This window comes from Mauremys reevesii, linkage group 5 (genome assembly GCF_016161935.1).
Source record: "Mauremys reevesii isolate NIE-2019 linkage group 5, ASM1616193v1, whole genome shotgun sequence".
NCBI lineage: Eukaryota > Metazoa > Chordata > Testudines > Geoemydidae > Mauremys > Mauremys reevesii.
Window position 1 is genome coordinate 58,767,147 of NC_052627.1, and position 23,944 is coordinate 58,791,090.

General features: G+C 39.7%; 1 long non-coding RNA gene across 4 annotated transcripts in view; it reads left to right on the forward strand.

Annotated features, from left to right (window-relative positions):
• Positions 1-23,944, forward strand: part of LOC120406216 — a 223,463-nt gene that overhangs the window by 82,846 nt on the left and 116,673 nt on the right. For 2 of the 4 annotated variants that reach the window (XR_005599142.1, XR_005599143.1), the window contains exon 2: positions 21,043-21,150. This is a non-coding gene — a long non-coding RNA (uncharacterized LOC120406216). Of the gene's footprint in view, positions 1-21,042; positions 21,151-21,587; positions 21,713-23,176; positions 23,626-23,944 lie in introns of those variants that run through there. The other 2 variants (XR_005599145.1, XR_005599144.1) reach the window with 2 other exon arrangements.

A 23,944-nucleotide genomic window follows, 5' to 3' on the forward strand; every position in this document is an offset into this window, starting at 1 on the left:
ACCAGAAGTGAGTCACATGCCAAACCTGCAGGGGCTGCAGTGCCAGCAGCCCAGCCATGCTCCCCCTGAGCCAGAGCATCCCTGGCATGAGAACCTGGAAAGGGACTTCAGCGCCTGTACAAAAATTGTTAAGGGGGCCCCACATAGGCTGATTTGTCCTGGGCCCTGCACCGCCTTAGGAACGGCCCTGGATGCTGTAGATTGTTCATAGTTGTTATGAAGTTTGTATCCAATGTGTGCCATTGTAACAGAACCATTGCAGTTCCACCATTGATACAGTAACGATTTATAATAAAAGTGTCTCTGAAATAATTTAGGGATGTAACTGGAATACTCCTTAAAAGGAACTAGCAAAAATGGAGCAGCACTCAGGGCTGAGAAACAGTCCAGCCTTGGAGGTCCCTCCGGCACTGAAACTCCACCTGCTCCCTGCCATGAAGTGTGTGCACACCCTTCGCTGACTCCTGAGTCTAGCTACTTTCCTAATACAGTGAAACAGCACTAGTTTCAATATCAGAGAGCTCTGTTGTGTCCATTAGTTAGCCTTCCTTTAGTCCTAGCTAGCTTCCTTAACTTTCATTCTAAAATTGTATCTTTATTCATTTATTTATACTTGGCTTGCACAAATTTGTGGGAGGTTGTTTTTGGGGGGGGTCTCCACCCCTCTTTATTTCGTGGCCAGGCTCTGCTCCAGCTTAGGGCTTCTCCCTTTGTTTGAGACTTTCTTTGTTTGGTGCTTCTTCATTTCTTTTTCTTACTGAGTATGCCCCAAATCCTGGTTTTTAAATCCTGCCAGACCTGTAGGAGGTCTTTCCCCTTCAGTGATGGGTTATTCCAGATGTCTCTTCTGTCCGGAGGGAGACATATATTCTGTCAATTTGTAAGATCTGCACTGGATTCAGAAGCAGGTCCAAGAAACTGAGGAAGGACAGTATTAAGCAGCTCCTCAGGTGTCCTCCAAGTCGGGGCCCAGCACCCCCTTTTATGGCAGGGTTGACCAGTCAGGGTGCCCCTTCAACTTCCTATGTAGCTCCATTGGCTAAGAACCATGGAGCAGCCTCAGAGATTAGCTGAAAGCCCCTCTTCCCCCCCAAAAGAAGAGACGTAAGTCCCCTGATGGGGAGGCATTGAAGAAAATGGGTAATTTGCCAAGAAAATGAGTCAGTAAGGAGACCTTCTGTCCTGGTATGGGTATCGTTGAGGCTCCTAGTACCAAGCTTTCTGCACTAACCAAGAAGACTGCTAGTGCTCTCTAGATTGAAAACTCTCTGGCAAGCAGCCACATCTGGTACTGATAGCATTACCTAGCTTGGATCCAGCTAGGCAGAAGAACTTGACCAACTTTAAGATGTAATTTATTTTCTTTTCTAAACCAGTTTCAGTACCTTCTGAATATTCTACTGTACTCAGATTACATTTCTTAACAAACAAACAAAAAAACAAACACCACACCTTGCCAGATGCAGATTTTTCCCAGATGTTTATAGTCCATTGTCAGATTTCTGCCCACAGTGGATTTCAAACTTCAGAGTTGCTAGAATCTGTGAAATTAATGAAAAACTGGGGGAGTTTTCTGGGGGAGGGGGTTGTATCTCAGGAACCCCTTGCTCAAATGGCCTCACATTTGGATCACTAACCCTATCTTGCCCTCCCACAAGGCATAGCAAATTTCAAGACAACCTGTGTAAGACCACAGATATTAGAGCACTAAGAAGCGTTATCAATTTAACAAATAGGATGTCCCAACCTTAGCTAGAGCAGAGCTGGGTGCTCTGTTAAAATAGTGTATGAAATTTGAGGGAGAAAAAATGGAGAGGAGAGGCTGTACATATCCATCAGCAGCATAGCAAGCTCAGAGAGGTATGAAGTGGCTCAATCATCCCAATTAGATGTTTTCAGCTGAAAGAGAATACACAGTGGTGGTGCATATGTCCTGAAACAATATCTCTGAGACATGTAAACTTCTCCATTTATGTCTGTAGGTGTTCCCTTCCACCCTTCCAAGTACTGGAGAGTTTCTGATATGTGTCAGACATATCCAGCGTCAGCTCCTCACCTGAGTTTCAGCAGTGTGTTCTTGGTGCATCTGAACATGCCTCTTGTAAGCCACCTATTGGGGTAGGGCTTCCCCAGATCCTGGTTCATGTGGCAGGATAGGAAGAGGAGTTCAGACACCACCAGAGAATCTCTCCCCCAGAATCTAGCTCACATGAGGGAAGAGGGAGCCAGGGATCCCCAGATCCTGGCACTGACACAATGCGGCAGGGAATGGGACTCAGACATCCCCAGTAGGGAGTGAACCCCAGATCCCACTTTATGGGGTGTAGGGAGGTGCTCAGACTTCCCAGGTAGGCAAGCCTGCTCCAGATCCTGGCTCATATGAGGGGAGACAAGGATTGGGGGCGAGGATGACACACATTCCTATAGATGGGCAGATGCTCACAGATGGTAGCACACAAATGGGAAAGGAATGTGGGTCTGACCCTACCCCTTTTCTTCCCCACTACCTTTGTCACTTAACCCCATGTCACCCTTCCCAGTGTTCTGCCCTTCCCCGTCACCTGATCCCCTAACCCTTCTTCCCCTATTCCTATCTACTTTTCCACCCCTAATCATCTTCCCCCACCAATAAGCATTTGCTTGGGTAGTTTATTTTCTTTTTTTAAAATAGTTTCAGCACCTTCTGAATATTCTGCTGTACGCAGATTAGATTTACTGAAAAGAGAAATCCCCTGTGATAGAGGCAGATTGAAACAGTATGCTTGGTTTGTTTTTCTTCAGATTTCTGCTTTGGCTTGGATTTGAAGTCACAATGCCTGAGGTGGTGCTTGGATTTAATGGTCATAACACCCTCAGAGCCACCCAGGTCCTGTAATAATAGAGGCAGTTTTCCAGATATTTAGCTTCTCTCTGCACATGCACAGTGTACTCCATTAGGCATGTGAATAGACATGGGAGCCTTAGCACACCTAATTGGAGAAGCAAACTTTTTCAAATAATGTTTTAATTTGATTTCCCCCAAAGGACTGGTGGGTGCCATGCACTCTGATGAGGTCACCTGTGAGCATCTGAGATCGTAGGGTGATGATTTGAGCCCTGGTGTGATTGTTATTTGTGAGCTAAAAAAAAATTGCCAGAATGTGTCAGGTTTAAGGAAAGCTGTTTCTTTCCGGGAGCTGTATCTCAGGAAACCCTGTGGTCAAATTGCCTCAAATTTGGATCACTGACAGTATCCTAGATCCATAAGGCACACCAAATTTCAAGGTAATATGAAAAACCGTGCAGATTTTAAGAGATTTAGAACAAGTGAGTGGACTGTGCATATGCATACAGATATTAATAGATAATTTATTGATGCAATAGTATTATTATTTACATATTAACTCAGCAAAGAAAGCATGAGGTAATGGAGACTTTTTTCATCTACAAATTCTTTTTAAAAAGTTAACTTCTGAATTATGAATAAACACTACTGGTTCAATGTGGAATTAATTAAAACAGATTAATTATAATCCCCTTCTAAATTATGTTTATTATGAAAGTAGCCACTGATCCTTTATTTGCAGAGCATGAATGTGATGCATTTAAAATCACATTATAAGAAGCTTGATCTATGAAACTAGTTATCCATTGAATTTAACGCTAAAGGTTATTCAGTATACTGCCAAGATTTATTTACAGTTTTTAGGTTAAAGGGATCAAATGTCAAATAAACAGATACACATACAGATAGATGGTTATATACATAAATTTCTCTGTTTATGCCTCTGAGGATATGTGTTGATTACTAAAATTTCACCACATCTGATGAGGGAAGCAGCTTTTTTTCTTAAAAACAAACAAACTTGTGTCTGTCTGTCTCCTTGCTTTGGGAGAGCCTTATAGTGAAAGAGGGGAGTTACTGGGGTATGCATTTATGATAATTCTGTAAAGGCTCTATTGATATGATGACATTTAGTTGCTTTGAACTGAAAAGTGTAAATAAATCTGTTCAGGTTACGAGATTAACCTGTAATAATAGATTTTTTTATATTAAATTGCATACCAGTAGTCATTTCTGTGAAGCCTACTCGCCTTTGTATAAAGATTGCTGATCTTTTTGTTCATTCATTCAGCCACTTACCGGTACTTCCTCCTCGACTCCTTCTGCTGTTCTTACTTGATTAATTAGAAAAAGCTGTCGTTCTATTTTCTTTAACCTGCAGCACTGGTACTGTTTAAGCTACTACTGTAAGTGCCTGACAACATTTTCATTGCAAACCTCATTTTAGTTAGGTTTGTAATTTGGCCATTTAAATTTGTTTTGGCATATGTATAAATGGAGCAATATACAGTGTATACACAGAGATCATCAAGTGACACAAATCAGCATAGCTCCATTAAAGTCAATGAAACTATGCCATTTATCCCAGTTGAGGAGTTGGCTGGCTCATGCAGTATATATTACACCCAAACACATTTTATTTGCTGAAAAGTAATTTTACTTAGTATTATGGTAACATAATGAAAGGACCTGTCATAACTGATTACACATAAAAGGGCAGAGTTAAGGTTGTATACCTTTTTTAAAAAAACTTTTTATCATAGCAAACTCCACGTGTCTCATGACTCCTTGTCATGATTCTGAATCCATGTCACAGTTTGCACATTGCAGTAGAAATCCATCAATCAAGTGAAGTTGTTAGATACCATAGAAACATTTTAACCAATAGCACAGTTGCATTAAATTGCCCAGTTGTGTTCTGGGAATAACCACCCATCCAAACAAATTTTACAGAAAGTATCAACAGTGCAGGAAAAATTGTAGCCCATTCCCAATAGCTATAGCCTTTTGTTCATGTCACACATGTTGCAGGTTCCTATAACCAGCTCTTTCTATCCCTCTATCTATATACATCTATCAAAATATTTTGGTGTTAAGTTACAGAACAAATATCATGGAGACTCAATTTAACTTTAAGACAAGGAAATATTTTAAATTCTGAACCTGCCCTGGGCCATATGAGACTGTCTCGTCATGTAACATTTCTTTAGTATTTCAGTGTGTACACTATTCACAGCTGTTACAAGGTACGAAATACACTTTGTGCAGACTCTGGCACCTGTTGTAGGCCATTTGAAATAAAAACAAGTTAGTGGTTACATGATAAGATAGCGGAGAGCAAATTTTACTGACTTGCAGTGTACTTCATTTGACAAACCCTGATAGCCTTTTTTTTCTGCCATTATTTTCCAGGACAAACTTCTGTTTTACAGAAATAAAAAAAGCAAGCACACAGGCTGTAAAAACAGCCTATGATTCATTATTTTTTTCTATTCAGCTATTTCCTTCTCTCTCATTTTTGTTTTGTATTCAGTCAAGCTGTTCAATTTATCACAGTCTCCTTTCTTCCCCCCATAGAATAACTTGTGTTTTCATATTCTCCTGCCTGACACTTCTTCTCCAGGTCTCCTTGTGGTATCAGGGCCTTTTTACACTTACTTGCCTTTTATGGCTTGACCCAGAGCTAGTTAGTAACCTTCTTTTGCTTTTATCACTATCATAGACACTCTCATTCCCCTGGCTTTTGTATTGCATCTATTTTATTTCCCATAAAGCTTTGGGCAATACAGGGATCCCTAACTCTTATACCTAACTAGGATGCTATGTTGCAGGATATAAATTGCTCATATTGAACTCAATGACAAATACTTTTATCCTTCAGTAGAAGAATAGGACTCCAGGGTGTCGTATGGTTGTCAGATTTCAGGAGGGACCTAGTTTGATGTGACACCTAGAGCTCAAGAATGCAAGCTGATGGTCATCCTTCTCAGGCAGGGGTGGCCAACCTGTAGCTTTGGAGCCACATGCGGTTCTTCAGAAGTTAATATGCGGCTCCTTGTATAGGCACCGACTCAGGGGCTGGAGCTATAGGTGCCAACTTTCCAATGTGCCGGGGGGTGCTCACTGCTCAACCCCTGGCTCTGTCACAGACTCTGCCCCTACTCCACCCCTTTCCACCCCTGAGCCTGCAGTTCCCTCACTTCTTCCCCTCCCCCTCTCCCTCAGAGCCTCCTGCATGCCACAAACCAGCTGATCGGGAGGTGCAGGGAGGGAGGGGGAGGCACTGATTGGCAGGGCTGTCGGTGGGTGGGAGGTGCTGGGAGCAGGGGGGTGGAGCTGATGAGGGGCTTCTGACATATTACTGTGGCTCTTTGGCAATGTACCTTGCTAAATTCTGGCTCCTTCTTAGGCTCAGGTTGGCCATCCCTGTTCTAAGGTATAAATCCAAGACTCAGCCTGTAACATCACGTACTGCTAATGAATCAAAGAGAAACAATACCATTTTACTTTTCTTTTTTAAAAAAGTAAAGAATCTATTTTAAAGACTTAATTGGGGAAAAGGCCTACTTTTTAAAGAAAGCTGTCCATTTGTTAAATAAAACTACATCTTTTTTCAAAATCTTTCCTCGTGACCTGCCTCCCTCTCACCAATCCTGCATTCAGCTTGTTTCTCTAATATCTCCTGTATGTATTGCTGCCATTCTAAAATTATCATGGCCCAAACAGAATTCCTGGTCTTTTCTGTTACATGTTTACCTCTAGGTTTGCAAACCACCTAGGAAATCTGTGGTAGAACTAGCTGTTGAAACAAGATCTTCTGAGTCCCACTCCTGTGCCTACACCATAGGTTCTTACACACTGTCTGTCAGCATTCCTCAACATAGAGGGTCACATGAGATGCGTGGTATTTGACAATCTACACATGGACCTCATCTTATTCCCAGGAGCAGACCCCATGTGCCCAGAGACACTGAGCACATTGCATATCCTTATGAACTAAGGGCCCACTCCTGCAAGCAGAATCAACTTAAGGGTGTGAGTAAAGATTTGTATTCTTGGAACTTTAACAACCAGTTAACAATGTGATGAATCTGATTAAAATGAATCTGCTGTGGCTCTCTTCCTCCTGCTCATGGGGGATAGAGGTCACAAGGAGTGGGAGGATTCTGTGGCAGTTAGAAGACAGTTAGTAAGGAATGAGCTGTAGGGACAGGGTGTCTGGGGACTATGAGAGGAATGTGGTGGTTGGAATGTGGTGGTTGCAGACCATGTTATTTGGTACCCATCATGTGCTAGAGCCTTAGGGTCTAGCAGCAGAAGCAGCTATAGTGTTCATCTGATTCATGATACAGTACACAGAGCACACTACCAAGGACTGTTTCAGGACAAAGGTTGGTACCCCAGCATTCCAGAGACCCTTTCAATGTTAGGGTGCATGGTTGTGAAGATGTGCGCATACGTACATGCCCACATGCACACTGATGTCTCATCCCATGTGCTACGGGCATTTGGTCTTTGATGTCATGTCTTAATGTACTAAGGCGCATGAACTGCATATAGGGTTTTAAACCACGTACTTGTCTCGTGTACTATTCCTAATATAATAAAGAATGCATATGGTGCCACAGGACTCTTTGCTGCTTTTACAGATCCAGACTAACACGGCTACCCCTCTGATACTGCATACATACAATAGTTGCTGTATATGTGCACATCTGAACAGAAACACCAGATGAATCCACCAGAACAAATACTTAGAACTTCTGAGCTGATAACTCAGGAGGTGAACAGATTTATAGCCCTTTCTTTGTGCATAAATGCATACAGCATGTATTGTTGCCATAGTTTCTATAAAGAATTTGCCTTGCTGCTGAACTTCAGTTAACAAGGCTTTCTGGATTGCACCCAACAGTACATAAGACTACATGCAACCCTAGTCAGACTAAAAAAAAATATTTCAAAATTTCAACTCTGCAGTATCAAAAACATAATCCTTTGTGAGTGTGTACATCTTGAGTGTTGGGGATGGAGCCTAGGCAAGGGAAGGAGTGGGGCAGAAATGGAGGAGAACACGCACAGCATTCCCTTCAGTCCTGCAGAGCTATGATAAATGTATAATACAACTATGGGTCCTGAGGGATTCACCAAGGTAATGTACCTGGTGGCAGGCCCGAAAAGGAGCTGTGAGGGAAAAGGTAGCTCAACAGGGACCAGAACTAGTGCAGAGGCTTCTGTACAGATAGCCTTGGTCTCCTGCAGATTCCCTTGGAATCACTGTATTTAGAAGTGAGCCAGTTGGCCTGTTCCTAGGATAGAAGAAACAAAATCCTCCTGTTGATATAACAGTGTGAGAGGAGTTCCCTATGAGGATCTTTGCAGAGGTTTCCTCCCTGAGCTTCCTCCTGGCGTTTGTTTCTGTGGGAAGGAACGGTTTGAGAAGGAATATGGTGTGTTCTCTGAAGCATCTGTTTGCTCAGCTCTGTGTGAGTGCTGAGTTCCAGTACTCTAGTGTCACCTCACTGTATTTCCTCCAGTGGTATACTGTGATGTATCCTAATTTCCTCAGACCAGTGTCTACTGGCATGAGTTCTTCCCTTCTCCTGGACTGCTTTTGACTGATTTAATGGATTTATTAGTATTTCTTATTGCTGTAATTGTTTTTATTGACTTTAAAATTGTGCATTGGCTTTAATTAGGTCCACGAGCCTAGCAAATGTGACAATTTAATTTTTTTAAATGAATCCTTATCACCAAATAAGGGGCCCTGAAGTCCTCCCAGCAGTCACTTTTACAGGAGGAACAGCTTTGGGTATCATACTGTTACCTATATTCAGGTACGTTTGTCCAGTGGGTATGGCATTTATTTGGTAATTAAAACTAGCTGATTTAAATGACCATCTAGCAAAATATTAAATGAAAATTTTTAAAAGCCTGGTCTAAATAAAATGTATTCTTAAATGTAATCATACATCTAAAAAACCTACAATTAGTCAAGGCCTGTAGTTTAAAAAAAAAAAAAGTTAGATAGATAATGGATATGTGTGAACTGTAATTACCATACTTGAAAAGTGAGAGTTCTACAATTTAGAAGGTTTTTTTCTTCCTTTCATGCAGGATAAATATTATATCTCAAGATCCAAATCCTTTGTTTTCTCTAGAATACTTGAATGAAACAATGCATCTTTTACCACTGAAAACAGAATAAAAGGATCCCTGAAGGATTTATCTTAAGTCAGATGCATTTGTCACTCTATATTGATGATCTTTGCACTTCATTATCATATTCAGCTGTCATTTATATGCAGATGACACAATCATTTATGGTAGTAGATTGTGCTGGGAGAAAGCTTAATATTACCTTCAAGCTGATTTAAATGAGCATTAAGATCATCTGGTCCAATCTAAATTACTATTAAATATTAATGAAACAAAGATCATATGATTTTGCTCAAGACAAAAGTTGGATAAACTGAACAACTGGTGAGTAATGTGACCTTGGAAACAGTTGGGAAATGTAAATTTTTAAGAATTTGGATATATCCTTTTTCATTCAATGACTAAATTATTGATTGGTTACAAAGGTTTGAAAAAAGGCCAAATTCCTTATTTGGGAACAGAAAATATGTTGATTTAGAGAGAATTAAATTATTTATTTTTCTTTCCCAGGTTGCATTATGTACTTTGGATTTTGCCAATTGCTGTACAACATTTGTTAGAGAGGATAAAGCATCTTTAACTTGGCTATCTAGGCAAATGTACTTTGAATAATGCATTTCATAAACATCGCCATCTGTCATTTTAGCAACAATTGGCAAAAGATTAGAAATCTGTCAATACTGGTACAGTACATTATCCTTCCACCCCCACCCTCCTCCCTTCCTGTAGCTTCAGTTAACTTACAAGTTTTCTTATTAATTTTTTCTATTTTCTGATTGAAGATTGTATCTGTACTTCTTCAGCTGGAAACATATGGCTGTAACTGTTATATAGCAAGTCAGGAGATTCATGTATCTATAGGACTTTGTATGTGTTTATTTTTACGTATGGCCTGATTCTCTGAAGTCATTAGTGCCTTCTGGAAGGTGCCAAGCACCCTTCACTCCCAGTGATTTCAAAGCCAGGTACAGGGTTCTGTGTCTTTCAGCTGTTTACCACCTTGCAGACTTGAGCCCATAATCTCACAGTAAAATAAATATTTAACCTCTCGGTTGTCCAGGGTCCTAATAAAAATACAGGAATGCTCCACATATATAAACATTGGCAATTCACCTCTTTTGTTATGTAGCATGATACATCACAGACTGGTGCCCTGTTCTCCCAAAGTTGTCAACTCTTTGGAAATTATCATGAATCTCATTATAATAAACGTTATTAACCTTCTTCTGATCTAGGATGATCAAGGGCTAACTTGAGAAGTTTTATCCTTTTTCACAATGGCTGCCATCTACCATTTTTTCAGTGGAACTGATGTCAGGCTTCCCTCAATTAAAATGGCCACCATTTCTCTTCAGGTGTTGCAGCCGGGAGAGAAGTTGCACCTGGTTTAGACAGCCACTATCTGAATCCAATCTGCCCACAGTAAAAATGGCTTACTTTTCCTTGTGGTCTCAGGAGATGGAACACATAGCGAGGAGCAGGTGAATATGGAAGAAATGGAGAACATGAATGTAAAGGGGGGCAGTGAGGGACAATGTGGGATCAGGCTCATATGAAGGCATATATGAGAATTTCGTGGCAGTATGGGAGATTGTAGAGAAAAAGGACAATGGGGCCAGTGAATGGGGGACAGGGGAAGGATTGTTGCGAGCAAGTGAATATGAGAGTTCAGGGAAGAACATATTCACTACAAGTGAATATGAGGGAGATAAATCTAGAGGAGTAGGAGGATGGAGGGGACAAGGGAATATGGGGCAAAGCGGGAGAGTGTGGGGCAGAGAGGGAGATAGTAGGATGGCAAAACATTGAGAGGTAAGGGATGAAGAATATGGGGACAGGGAGGAAGAGATCTAACTGTTTCCTTATACGGCCCTTGTCAGTCACCATCATATCTCAATGTCTCAGCATCATAAATAGATTTTATCCTCACATCACCTCCGTGAGGTAGGAAAATATTATCCCCATGTTTACAGATAGGGAACTTTGAGACACCGAGTATATCATGTGAATTTTGAACTCTTAGGGTTGGCAATAATATTGTCTGCGACCTCTTTCCCTTATTATGTAGCTTATGGAGGCACTTTCAGAATGAGTTACTGAAATAGACTCTGAAATCTATACTTAGGCACCTAAATAAAAATGGTTAATTTTCAGAGATGCTGAGCATCCTGTAGTTCCCATGGATGCCAATGCAGAAGGAAATGTTTTGTAAACAAGACGAGGCTGTGTTATCACAAAGCTCTCGAGTTTCAGGGATAGCTGTTGTTTACAGATGTTCCATTAGAGGCAGAATAATCTTTTTGTCTGTCAAGGATGTGAAAGTCATCTACTCTGATCTCCATCCTAGATGTCTCTATCGGTGATTTGGTGTAACAGTAACTTCTCTAGTCAGTGACCTCTGCCATGAGATATGGGTATAGTCTTTTGTAACCCCAACCAAAGTCCTGTAACTGCAGCCAGAAAATAAAGATTAATTTCTTACCAGCACTCCTATGTATCACACCTTTAGTGTGTGATTCACAGGAGATAAGGTGCATCTGCTCAGTTTACCCTAATCTTTGTCCTTCTTTGTCCCACTAGCTCCTATTGGCCTACATAAGCTTATCTCTTGCAGGAGCTGTGCTGCTCAGGACTCCTCTTTCCATGGCAGTCCCTGGGATCCTTTCTAAATGAGGAGTTCCACAGTGCAAGAGGAAAGCAGCCCAAATTAATATAGCCTGAGGCTGTATTAATTTACACTGTATTCCTGCCCAGGTTCTGGGGAGAATCAATAGGAGCCCAGCTGACTCCACCAACCTAGCTCCCCTGACCTCCACCTCAAGCTACATCCTCCACGGGGCTGTAATCATGCAGAGCTGTGGAGAGGTTTTCGTGGGGTAGAAATTTAAGGGGTGAGCAGGCCACAGAGATGGGATTCCTCTGTTTCTCAAGTACGGGCTCCACTCTGTACACCAATATGAAAGAGAGAATGGGGCCAGAATTCCAAATCTGGCTATTGAAAAATGTATGATCTGATGTAACGGCTGCACTCTGTGTTGTGGGTTATTGGCATACTTCCTAACTCCAGGCCTTTGGTCTGAGACAGAGTCTTTGGGAGGGGATTTCCCAGACATCTAATATGGCCATCAGAGTTTTCAGTGCTGTCATGGCCTGCTGATGTTGCAACCATTAAAGTAATTTGAATAGGATAGGTTAGCCAAGCCATACAAAAAAAGAGTTCTTGAGTGCTGCCATTGTCAAAATTCACTGAATATAATTGCAATATTTTCCATGACAAAAAATGTCAGTGTTTGGTTTCTTTTTGCAATTGAAATTAATCTGTGGTAGAGGATGGGTATATACAGGGTCAGCCTGTGCTACAAGGAAAATCTCAGATTCTTCAGTGTATGACAGATATGGCTATTGCTTTCTTAAGATTCTGAAAACTTTATTTCCATTTGCTTACTTTACTTATTTTATGTCCTCAGAATTAACAGATCCATTCTGCAGCTGTTACTCACACCAGTACTCCGACTGAAGTCAATGAGATTATTCTTGTGAGTGAGGGCTGCAGATTGGTTCCTAAAACTACAATACAACTGTATTCATCAATTTTTGTTTATTCTTAACATAATGTTATATAGTAAACTCATACTATACTCCTTCCTACAGTGCAAAGCCTCACTTAGATAAACCATCATCTGATTGCATGCTGCTGTCTAGTTATGCCCTAGGTAAAGAAGCCCATTAAATGTTACGTAACAAAAGTTTGCTTTCTTGATGGTACACGATAAGCCATAAACATTTTCCATCCACTTAGTGCAAGAAAAATTAGGTAACAATTCACAGATATTTGCACCATATGTTTCAGTTGTGCTTTGAAAATCTCAGTGGTAATATTCTGAGGGTGTTTTTGGGTTTTTTATGGTTTTTAATGGCAGGTAAGAAATACCTTTATAACATCATAAAAATGAAAAACATCAGAAAATGAATCTGAAAGTCCATAAACAAATCTAAAAAGAATTTAAATGTTGCAACAAGATTTACAGTCAGTTGCTGAAGACATTTAAATGTATTGACCCTGTGTTAGAATAGGCTTTTTATTATGAAGTGTACACATGCTTGATTTTTAATTGCTTCTTTCACATTGCATTGATTTTATGTACTTGAGCTTATAACGATTAACTTTGAATCTTGTATATCATGTGAAAGTGAGATAGACTCAGATTCAGATAACGGAAAGGTGAAATCTGTGTGATACAAACAGGGACATAAAACAGATTATACTGAATAGTGAAGAGAGAGCACACAACTAAGCCTACTCCTAATAATGACATCATGCAGCATGCAGGGCCGGCTCCAGACCCCAGCGCGCCAAGCGCACGCTTGGGGTGGCATTTTGCCAGCAGGGCGGCAGGCGGCTCCGGCGGACCTTCTGCAGTCATGCCTGCTGTCGAAGAAAAACTTAGTTCTCGCTTTTTGTTTGGGTGCAGCAAAATTAAATACTTTATTATTTCTCCAGTAATTTCCATGGAGGGAGAGAGTGCCATAGGACACAGGGTCACCCCAGTTCTGGACAGGTCTCTCAACTGGTAAACAATCACAGCAAGCCTTTATACCTTTTACAGACAATTTCTAACAATAATACAGACAGTAAAAAGCAACAACTACATTTAGTTTATACATAGCAAAAAGGCTTATCTTATTTGTCTCAATCCTAAGAAAAGCAAGCCTGCATTTTGGTTAGTGATTGCAAGGTCGTAATAACTTTGTACACAGTTCCTGTCCTGTCGCCTCGCACTATCTTTGCTCCTACAAGTCTTACGTCATTAAGGTTACAGTATGGCCTGACTCTTGCTAACTAACATTCATTAAGATCTCTTCAAATCCTTGTTAATTATTTACTGGCTTCCACACTGCGGAGGGTTCGCTGGTCCCGCGGCTCCAGTGGACCTCCCGCAGGCATGACTGTGGAAGGTCCGCCAGAGCAGCCTGCCACCCTCCCAGCGCACCCTCTGCAGCCATGTCTGGAAGAGGTCCCCTGGAGCCGCGGGACGGGCAGCGCACCCCCTGCGGCATGCTGCCCTGCTTGGGGCGGCCAAATTCCTAGAGCCGCCCCTGGCAGCATGGAGGCATGCTTCCTGCTAGTTATATCCATGTAGGAAGCCATTTGCTGAGAGTGTACTACAAATATCTATATCACTCAGGTAAACAGGAATAACCAATAATCTGTTTCAAATTTGGCCTGATCTACACCAAAAAATTAGATCAACCTAGCTACATCACTCAGCTGTGAAAAATTTCACACCCTGTGCAGCGTAGTTAGAGTGAACTAACCCCCACTGTAGATGCAGTTAGAGAGACAGAAGAATTTTTCCGTTGACCTAATCACTGTCTCTCAAGGGGTGGATTTATTGCAGCAATGGAAAACCCCCTTCCTTTGAAGTAGGTAGCATCTACACTACAGGACTACAGTGGTAGCATCCTTGCTGTGGTGCAGACATAACCGCAGATCTTCTAAAAGGTTTTAAGGGAGTCGTCATGGCCAAGTGAATAAGGCACAGTGACCAGGATTCTGAGACTCTGACACTGACTCGCTGTGAGACCTTGCGCAGGTTATTTCATCTTTCTGTGCCTCAGCTTCTCCATTTGTGAAATAGAACTAGAATAGAATAGAAAGTTAAGAAATACTTAACTTTTTAAAACATGTTGAGATCTAAAACTGAAATATCATACAAGTTATAAGAGATTATTTTAATAGGTATTATGGGACAGCTCCTCAGCCTCTGGTAAGTGCTCACTACTGAAGCCCTCCTCTCACTGACACAGGAGTCTTTCCAGGGTAGGATGTGGATTGGTGGTGGTTCGGTTGAAGTGCGATGCACTCCTGTGATCCTGGCCAGGGACACAACTCCATAGAAGCTCATATCTTCCAGCATAATTTAGAGCTACTCTGAGGCAATTCTGACCTGTGCTGGGGGCCACTTCAACCTCAAAGGGTGGAAAGATGGGAGAAAGTCACTTATTCCCCCGAGCTTTCTGGGATAGTCCAAGAACTGCTCTGAAGCTGTACCTGGAATTAAGCCTTATATATTTAATTTTACACAATGTGGCATTATCTTATTTGGGTTTGGCTTGTGTTACATAGCTCACATGATAGAAAATAATGTTAAAAACCAAGGGCAAGACTTTTCCATTCTATGAAAAAACCTGCTGGGGTAGACCAGGATGCAAAACCCTGATATTGGTACAAAGCAGGCCATCCTTGCTTCATAGATCATAGGGCTGCCCATTTCAGGCTTTTGGCCAGTGTTTATGGTTTTGGGGGGGATTTCCCAGACCCTCACGGTCACCTCCAGAACCTTCAGGGCTTTCCCTGGTGGCACAAGAGTAATGGCTGGAGATGACACCGAGAAGGATAGTTCAGGGAGGCTGTAAAATATATAATATCAGTACTAGAATTCTTGTGTTTCACAATTGTTCTGATTCATGTACATTAGAGTATAATTAGTTATCTATTTTTAACTGAAAGTTATTTTTTGTCTATTTTATTTTAAACAGCTGAGCAAAAAGCAACCTGGGAATGATCAGCCAACTGGAAATGTTCAGGTTTTTTGCTTTCCCATTATAGGCAGGTGTTGCCCCTATTTCCCACTGACAACAGGACTCCTTCCAGGCCTCTGGACTGGGTTACAGGGAAACCACTGTGTGCTCTGTGGATTGATTTCCTGCTTAGGCTGCCGGGGGCTGATGCCTTCCAGCTTCCCAATGCTCCAGGCCTGTGAAGCTGCGACTGCCAGCTTTCTCTAAGCAGAGCAAAGGGGAGCAGTTCCCGCAGTCTGTCAGAGGGGGCGCTGTGTGCTATAGTTTAGCTCTGGACAGACGCGTGTCTATTGCTTCCCTGCGGGACCTGCTTCCCCACGGCTCTGCAAGCCTGCAGCTGCTGCTGCAGGGAGTGGTTCCTCTCTGAGTCAGGCCCACGCCTGTTCCTTTCCAGAGCGGCAAGCTGAGTGAAAGAGAAGAAAAAGTGTAGGCAAGGAAAAGAGAACAAAAGTAAGAGAGCTGTAGTAGGTTACATTAAAATGGCTAATTAGCAAGATGCACGTCAGCATATTACACAATTGTTTTGGTGGTTCTGGGTTTTGTTTGTATTTTGGGGCACAACAGTTTGCACCAAATGGCAGGTATTTAAAGCAAAGGTGTCCTGTGGGAGAATTTCCCCAATTCTCCTTATTGAAGCCTCTTTTGTATTGTAGAAGTGTTCAACAGTCATGAGTCTGGCTTAAAAATCATGTTTAAAAAAAATGTTATGGTCTGCTTGCTTGGCTTCTGGTGTCTGAGCCTTTATGGTGCCCTGTTGTCATTTTTTCAAGCTTTTCTCAGCAATCATTAGGGCTTGAAACTTATTTTTTAGTTTTTAAAAATGAAAGCCCAGATTTTTGCAATCCTTTGATTGCAGTACTGGGGTCTTTGAGAAAAACACCAAATATCACTTCATTTGGTAACAGTGGGCTTCATTCACCCACCTCTGCACTCCCTGCAAATTATAATGCTAATTCAGCAGAGAGCTATGCTGCATATCCAGCACTCTTTTCCCTCGTGCAACTGGTTAGCACAGATGTGGAAGCAAGGCAGCAGTTAATGCTGCTTTTAGATCCTCAGATGAAAGGCATTATGGAAGTTCACATTATTATTTTAGCATACCATGTCACAGTCAGTACTTTTTAAAATCATCAAAAGATTGTGATTACTGATATTTGTTTTGTTTTTATCTCTTCTACCAAATGATATGTGCAGGGCTTACTTCTTAGTACAAATATTAATTAAAACAAAAAGTGTTAATTTGTTCCTGCTGTTTATTCCCATTTCCTGATTCTAATCCTTGATTAGTGACATCATGACCATTTCTATAACAACCGCTTGTGATGTCACAAAGAGAGGATTATCTTGTCTAAGTTACTGTGAGGAGTGAAAGAAACAGTAGGAACACATAAATGAGTTTAGAAACAAAGGCTCTGTTTTCATGCAAATGTCTTCAGCATAAAGAACAAGCAGAATGTTCTACAGAGAGGATGTTATTGTGTAGTAATAATTTTCTGAAAATAGAATGTTCCTCAATGTTTTGTGTGAGGCATCAGCAATCTCTTAACTTTGTGTTTTCAGACACACTGGGGTCGGCCTGCAGCAGGTCTTAAAAAAAGTAGGAGATCCTCAGCCAGAGACTAGGAAGAAGGGGGTAAATGTGAGCAATGTGTCAAAAAAATTCCACCGTCTGTGCTGTGCAGAAACCAGATGTTTTTTCTAGTTGTTATTATTATGATAATTCATTTAAGTAGGAATAAAATAGGGCATGATTGTTTTCTGCAGCCTGTTTTCCCAAGACACTCTGGGAAATGAGAAGAAAAATCTCATAGGTTTTACCCTTGTTTAAATGAATAATTTTTTCATTTAACCAGTAGTAAACATTACAACAAAAATAGTTTTCATACACATTGCACATTAGCTGCAAATGTACATCTTGCATTTTCTTTCTCTAGAAGTCACCGGAGGCTGTTGAGGCATTTTAGGGAAGGCCACCTTGAATTTCATTGTTGTCTGAAAAGAAACCTTCTCTGGTAACCAACATGTGCTACATCCTAATGTAGCCTGAGACCTCCACATGCTAATATCACCCTCCTTCCGGAATGGGACCTGAGCATTACTAAACCTGAGTCCAGAGACTGACTAAGAGGAATGAACCACCCTCTTAACCTTAGAGGTGGTCCCTCCAGATCAGAATTGATATACCTTGGTGGGGCAGAGTGGCAAAGCTTGCACAGTTCTGTAGATTAATACATGGCATTTGTCTTTATGGCTGTCAATCCAGTATCTTTCACGAGCTCTAATTTCAAACAGGTACAGAAACATATGTAATAATGAGCATTACAAAAACATCTTCCCTCTCTGGCTCCTCCTGACTGGGAACTCTCTTGCCTTCTGGGGTCTGAGTATTCCCCTGCAGGATCCAAATAACTCCTGTTGACTTCAGAGGGAGGAGCTACTCATATTGAGTAGAAAATAGGTGGGGGGGGGTCTCTGGATCTGAGCTTGATAAACTTAGTTCAAAAAGAAAATCTCTAGTTTCCAAGTTGTGCACAGCATTCAGTTGCAAAGCCCCATGCTAGCAAGGAATTGTTGAAGTGCTGGCCAGACTCAGAGAGAGTTAAATAAGCCCTGTAGCAAAATTTAAATCCTACATCGGAAGTAGAGGAGGTTAATTGAACATGCACATTACCAGGAGTCTCTCTGATGGTTAGGGTTAATTTATCACACTGAATCCAATCACTTTATAAAAAGCCAGTGTGGGTTTCATTTACTTTGATGAGGTTTATTGCAAGATTCCAGAAAATCAATTTTGCTGTGAGCTATATTAAACCCAAGGGAATGTAAACACTGTATGTACTACACATATTGTTATTACTCACTGGATCACTGGGGAAATTATATGTTTACCATGAAGAAGGGTTATGGTTACGTTCATTGTCTTGGGCAACTCCCAGCCTGCCAATCGCAATGAAATAAAACAAAATGGTCGGGTTCAGAATCATGTAGCCTGAGATATAGAAACACACAGCAATAGTGACTTGATTTTCAAAAGGACTTTAAATACCTTCTGTGTTGTATTCTACCCCTACATGTTCTTTTCAAATAAATAGTAAACACCCGCGATACATATGCTACTGGTAGTTGTCCAAATTCAGGTACTTCCTGCTCCCAGAGCTTCTTGAGATTCTTCAAAGGTAGCAGCGATAGGCTATGATTTAAATGGTTTAGTTTGATTGGCTGTCTTAGTGACTCTGGGGAGAATTTGCAGCTTTCCAAGTAAGAGTCGTTCTCATTGTACCCTAGACATGGGCACACTCACTTTGTGAATTTTACATTAATTAGAAAATAAGAAGAATATAGTTTTTTGCCTATGAGTTTTATGTGTGCTGTGATAAGGGGTCAGAAACGAATTTGGGGCTGTGCAGAGCAGTAGGCTTCCTACTTTGCAGTGTCATAGAAATCAAACTTGTGTATAATCAAATTCATAAAATCTTTTAATAGTTGTCAATTTTCCTTCCCATCAGGCTTTTTATTTATTTATTTATTTTATTTTTTATAACAGGGGTACTTTTAGGTGATGTAGTAAAGGCCTAGTGGATTATTACATAGTTTTCCCAGAAATATGGGGTTTAAAGGCAATAAACGTTAAGAACTGATTTTCTATAAGACTGTGAAATTTCAGGAATGTTTTTTTTAAATCAGTTCCATGTACGGTGGTATCTCATGACAGTGATCATCACTTTTTTTTTCCCAAGCCAGCAGCCCTATTTTGGAGCCAGATAATGAGCAATTCTCATTGGCTTCAGTACTTAACTTGCTTTGAGAGAGTTGGGCCTCAGTTGTAAATCAATGTGAGCTTTATATGTACTGTATGGACTAAGAGTGAAATTTTCAGATGTGCCAAAGATAGTTAGGTGCCCACCTTACATCAACTTTCAGTGGGAGTTCGGCACGTAAATCCCCAGCAGCTTTTGAGGATACCTCCCTATATCTTGTAATCATTGCTCATGTTTATACCTTTACATAGATATAATATTTCATAATGTTTTAATCCTGAAGTACTCACTCAGGTAAAACTCCCAATGGAACTTAGGTTGAAAAAAACCTACAGGATTTAGTTTATATTGTGTATATAAACCTGACTTTGATTTACAGCTGGTTTGTAAAAAATGAGATAGATTGTTCTGGAATACCAACATACTCAAATGATCTTTTAAAACACTTACTTGAAATTTTGTTATTCTGCCAGTTTTTTGGGAAATACTTTTCCTTTTGTGCATGTGCTTCAAGGGGACTACTCATGTGAGCAAGAAGAGCAGAGCACTCTTTTGTTTATTAAAATAATGTATATTTATATCATAAATGCTCTTCCTTAAAATATACTTCCAAAATACTGTAAAGTATATAAACAGTGAAGTGTTAAATAAGCAGCTGACTGAAAATCATAAACACAACACACACATTCAAACAAACAAATCATAGCAATAACAATAAATGTTTTCTGCTTCACCGTTCTGCTGTTTGTTGCATCTCATTTCCCCATCCTTTGTACGTTGTCTTTTTAGATTGTAAGCTCTTGAAGTGAGGGACCTTGCCTTCATAGCTTTTTTTGTATGCTGTTCTAATTAAGCAAACAAATAATGATAAAAACATGTAAACAATTAAGGCTGTTTATAAATGCAAGTGAATACTTTTTCTTAATTAGCATTGTTCCTTTTGATCCAACCCACCAACATTTAATGGAGAGTGGGTTTCAAATAAAAGATCTTGGATTTGTCCAGTCTCTGTAATGGATAAACCAAGGTGATTTGGGGTTTGAAAAAATCCATTGGTCAGATTTTGTTTTCGCAGGATGGCGTGTTTAGAGCTGTGTTCCATTTCATCGGAACCACCAGAGTTCAAGGTGGTGGTTTTCAGATGAAAAATTACTGATAGGATTGACTTCAATGAGATTCGAGTTAGGCCCAAACTGACTGCTGGTAAAAATCTCACTGTACAATTTTGACTCCTGTTTAATTAAAATTGCATGTTTTCCTCATACACTTAACATTTGAGAAAGTACACGATAGCCTTCAAATGCAGGCAAATGCTGTAGAAGATGCTTTTGGAATCTGTGGCTTGACGTCACAGAACTCCAGTATATTTTTGAGATCACATCACGTTGATGTGGAAAATCAATATCATTAGTGAACAAACAAGAATATAAGAAGCCAAGTGTCATCAAACACAATAGGTGGTGAAGTAAAGATGGTATTAGGAAAGTAGTGAGCATGATATCGGTACTGTATACATGCATACATTTATAGTATGCACATGCCTCGAGTCTTACATGTGTTTATACTGCACGTTTAGTTTACCAATAAAAGAATTAGTTTGAGAAAATACTTTGTTCTTTTCTTCAGTCTTTTCTAAGAATTTATGCACCAAATAATTAAATTATGCTTCAGCAGCTAAACAAATTATGCAAAATTATAGACCATGAATATTTTATATTTCAGAACCCCAAAGGAAGGACTTTCGATAGTTTTATGTCTGCAGCAACCTGCGTCATACCCAGATGAATTCAGCAACAGATAAGTTCCTCTTCTGCCTGAAACTTTACTCAGGTTTTTATTTTTTAGCTTGCATTTCTCTATGATATTAATAAGTATGTCTCAAGGGTTTTATTGTACATAAGAAAATGGAAGTTACTGCAGTCAGTCTTCTTTCTAGTCCTGCAGAAGACAGGGAAGTTATTCCCTGTACAATTCTGAATTGATTTAAAATTCACAGAATCATATAGAGGGAAGTGGTGTGCCAGGTTCACTATTTCTGATGTGTCTCTCTTTATTTTAAGTCTATTTCTGTATGCCAAATTATCTCCTTAAAAACATGTTTCCCTTTTTTCCCCCTATAAATAAGCAAATGTGTAGCCACATAGGGATAAAGTAGAGAAATATAGTTGTGATCCATTGGCAGATGAGAATAGCTTACAGAGAATACTTGAGATTTTCCTCATTTAACTTGATTAATTAATGATCTCGTCCTGATTTCATCTTGTAAGAAAGAGCTGACATACCAAGATTGCATGCATCTGCCCTGCAGAGGTTGGCAAAACAGAAATTTTGTAATGACAAGTTAACAAGGATTCTTTGGCAACCCTTGCTGGTTCCCAGGATGCAGAATCATGTGAGTCAATGCCATAACTTTGACTTCAAATGTCAATGACTCGGGGTGGTTATGTGTATATTTTACTACACTCATTAATACCTAATGTGTTCCAATAACTGCATATTATAGGCCAGCAAATGCAGTACTATGATAGTAATTTTAAAGTAAAGTACACTGTTCACTATAGATTTAATATTAACAGCTTTCTAAGGACATGACCCACTGAAAATCCTCAACAATCCATCAGTGAATCACAACCTGTTTTTGAAAACAATGTTGTATATAGTGCTCCTCTGTGTGCTATCCCTTAATCTCATCTACTCCTTGGATCTTTGATGGTGCAAATAAACGCGTGGTCTAATTGCTCTTTTGTAATAATAAACTATTAATTGCCAAAGATATAGCAAGCAATTTCAAACTCGTGCACATGCCAGCTAGTCCACTAGCTGATCTGTTTATCTATCTACCTGACTTTTCTGTAGTGCCCATCGCCGTAATATCTAAGTACTAATCCATCCCCCATCTTTTGTATCTGATGTATCCCATAATTAAAACTAGAAGCACTGTTACACACAGTATGGTTCCTGATACAGGAGCCTGTTCAGCAAAACACTTGAGCATATACTTAACTTTGGCTATGTGTTTAAGTGCCTTGATGAATTGGGGCCATAGTGAGCATGTTAGATGGAACTGTGCAGTAGAACTAATAAAAGACTAGATATGTGGTGTTGTGCACATAGCTTACATCTATCTATGCTGGTCTTCATTGTAACCATACAGTCCTGATAGTGAATTAAGTTGAAATTTCCAGTATTCTTAAAGATTTTGTCCATGATCATACACTCCTTAATTAGGCATAGTTGCCTTTGAATGCAATGGGAGTTTTTCATGCATGAGGAGTACATGTGGCAAGCATGAGCATTATCACTGAAAAATTTTAACCTATTGGTTGTTATTAAATAATTCTTCACACAAAGTATTACTTATTATATGTATGTCTGGTTATGCCTGACAGAAATCATAAACAGGACAATTTATAATCCGGCATGTTTATAGAAAGGAAGAGCAGCATATTTTGTTCTGATTTCACAAAATTGATCCATTTTACTGAAAAAACCCTCTGTAGTTTCCTAAAAAATAGTATGACTATCCATTCTTCTATGTGTCTTTAGCAATATGATGGGTTAGACTTTGCTTCTCTGTGTTTCTGGGGAATGCTTAATGTGGGATTTATATATGTTTTATTTATTACTTTTATAGTCCAGAGGAACATTTGCTGGTAACATCCATAAAACATAGATATTTACATAAAATTATGAATTATTATGAATATCGATGGATAGACCAGAGAGACTCTGATTTTAAAAAAAAAGGAATCTGTTTTCTGTCCTTCACAGAAGATATTTTCTGATTTAAAAAATAGTATATTAATACCACAACTCTTGTTAAATTGACTAACTTTTTTTCCTTTTTGTAATCTAGTTTACACTGAAATATGGAATGAAAGTTTGAAGTGATCTATGTGGTCCAATAGCCAAGATTGGAGAAACAGAATCTTTTAAAATAGGAAATCAGACATACCTACAGAAAAGGATTGCATAAGGAAAGGATTGAAAAACTTTATGCAAAATTAGGGCTTATAAAGTGCTCTGGACCAGACTCCTTAAATTAAAAGAATCCCTTATGAAAAAGTTCTTTTGTTAGCAGACTATAATTAGCAAATGGCAGAATAATATGTTTTTATTTTAAATAAATGTTGACTAATGAACATACATATGCTGTTTACGTCTAGAAAAATTGTAACTTCCTGTGCCCCTTTTCATTATATAGTTATGCATACAATATTCATTAACACTTTGCAAAAACGATTAATGAAATTTCACAGAAAAAAATACAGAACAATATTCAGCTTCATTCTGGGCTGTTTTGAAGCCCCAAAAAATTCTCTTTAAGGAATGTTAGTGAAATGGTGTTTAATAAATTGCAGTATACCACATTTTGAATTTGCATGTTTTGATGAAGGAAAACAATATTGAATTTGAATCTCAGGATTTCATAAACTGAAGTTTTTGCTCATTTCCGTCAGAAATGGTACAACTTATTCTGAACAACAATAATTGGAAATGAAGGAAACTATGGGAACAGTCCTTCGGTGATGGAAGTCAGGGTATTTTGCCTGAGTAAGGACTGTGTGATCAGCTCAATGGACATGTTACTAACCTTTGTCTAAAAGAAGCACTATGGGAAGTA